This window comes from Colobus angolensis, unplaced genomic scaffold, assembly GCF_000951035.1.
Source record: "Colobus angolensis palliatus isolate OR3802 unplaced genomic scaffold, Cang.pa_1.0 Scaffold188, whole genome shotgun sequence".
Lineage (NCBI taxonomy): Eukaryota > Metazoa > Chordata > Mammalia > Primates > Cercopithecidae > Colobus > Colobus angolensis.
In genome coordinates, this window is record NW_012115021.1 from 4485001 (window position 1) to 4487070 (window position 2070).

The 2070-nt window shown below is 48.0% G+C and overlaps 1 protein-coding gene across 3 annotated transcripts in view; it reads right to left on the reverse strand.

The window, feature by feature from the left end:
* SYAP1 (synapse associated protein 1) overlaps positions 1–2070 on the reverse strand; it is a 51642-nt gene that overhangs the window by 32176 nt on the left and 17396 nt on the right. The gene's annotated exons all lie outside the window — the stretch shown is intronic.

Below are 2070 nucleotides of genomic sequence, written 5' to 3' on the forward strand. Positions count from 1 at the left end.
GCCCGTCTTGGCCTCCCAAAGTGCTGGGATTACAGGCTTGAGCCACCGCGCCCGGCCAGATTTTTGTATTTTTAGTAGAGATGTGGTTTCGCCACATTGGCCAGGCTGCTCTCGAACTCCTGGCCTCAAGTGATCTGCCCACCTCAGCCTCCCAAAGTGCTGGAATTACAGGCATGAAGCTACCACGCCTGGCCCTGACTGCATCTTGAAATGAGATGTTATACATAAAATGCCTGCTGCTCAGCAGGCACTCAGTGACTGTCAATTCCTTCCCCTCGTCCCCTCCCTAAACACTGTGGAGCTTCTGCTCATCTCCCTTCATGCTTGACACACTTTCCACAGAGGAGCTCATCTACTCTCATGGTTTTTATGTGACTTGATAATAATCTGAATCATTAGATTGAATTCTCCTTCATGCTTCAAACAGGAATAAACTGCTGCAGGAGCCTGCTTATTTAATTCAGAGCCACACTGAGCAAAAGAACTTTCTGCAATGACAAAAATGTTCTATATCTGCATTGTCCAGTGCGGAAGTCATTAGCCATATGTAGTTATTGAGAACCTGAAACGTGGCTGATGCAATAAAAGAAGGAAATTTTCCCCAGATAAAGCACTTGCATTCCCTTTCCTGTCTTTCTACATGTTCCTATCTCTGGGATGTATAACTCACTTTAAAACTGAAGTTGACTGCAAACCTTCCACCCCCACGCCCTCACAGTTCCTATCTCAGAGGCATCAGCTCCTACAGCAAGTCCCCAAGCCAGGATCACTTTTGTTGTTTCCAAATAATCTCTAAGTGATGCTAACTTGTATACCTCACTTGTCTAAAAGAGTTGCCTCATGCTTTTGAGTTTACCTAGGTGCAAGAATGCCTGATGGAAATTCACCATGGGAATAACTGTGGCACAACTCGAATTGAATTGTTTTCTACTACTTTTTTTTTGAGACAGGGTCTCACTCTGTAGTCCAGGCTGGAGTACAGTGGCATGATTATAGCTCACTGCAGCCTCAAACTCCCAAGCTCAAACGATCCTCCTGCCTCAACCTCCCAAGTAGCTGGGACTACAGGTGTGCACCACCACATCCATCTGTCTAATTTCTTATTTTTTGTAGAGATAGGGTCTCACTATGTTGCCCAGGCTGGTCTCGAACTTCAGGCTCAAGTGATCCTCCTGCCTTTGCCTGCCAAAGTGTTGGGATTACAGTTATACTACTTTTGCAAAATCGAAAGACACGATGTTGGTTTTGTTTGGGTGCTACCAAATGGTAAGAGTAGGTATGCTGAGGCCTTATAACTTCAAACATAAAGAGGCAACTCTTAGCAGTAATGTATTGAGTACGTTCTCCAAACACCCGTGACTCTTTACGGCCCTCTGTCACTGCAGGTGCAGTCACTCGCCTCCCTGGGAAGCTCTTCCATTTTTTCTCCTGAAGAGAGCGAGAAGGGAGCCACCACTTGCTAAATGCCTGTCATGTGCATACCGAGCACTGTGCTGGGCATGTGGTAGAAAGTAAGAACTGAGGCCAGGCACAGTGGCTCATGCCTATAATCCCAGTACTTTGGAAGGCTGAGGCAGGCAGATCACGAGGTCAGGAGTTTGAGACCGGTCTGGCCAACATGGCAAAACCCTGTTTCTACTAAAAATACAAAAAAAATAGTTGGGCGTGGTGGCAGGCGCCTGTAATCCCAGCTACTCGGGAGGCTAAGGCAGGAGAATTGCTTGAACCCGGGAGACAGAGGTTGCAGTGAGCCGAGATCACACCATTGCACTCCAGCTTGGGTGACAGAGCAAGACTCCGTCTCGATGCGGGAAAAAAAAAGAGAAAATCAGGCCGGGTGCGGTGGCTCACGCCTGTAATCCCAGCACTTTAGGAGGCCGAGGTGGGCAGATCACAAGGTCAGGAGATCGAGACCATCCTGGCTAACACGGTGAAACCCCGTCTCTACTAAAAATACAAAAATTAGCTGGGGTTGGTGGTGTATGCCTGTAGTCCTGGCTACTTGGGAGGCTGAGGTGGGAGGATCACCTGAATCCAGGAGTCGAGGCTGTAGTGAGCTGTGATTGCGCC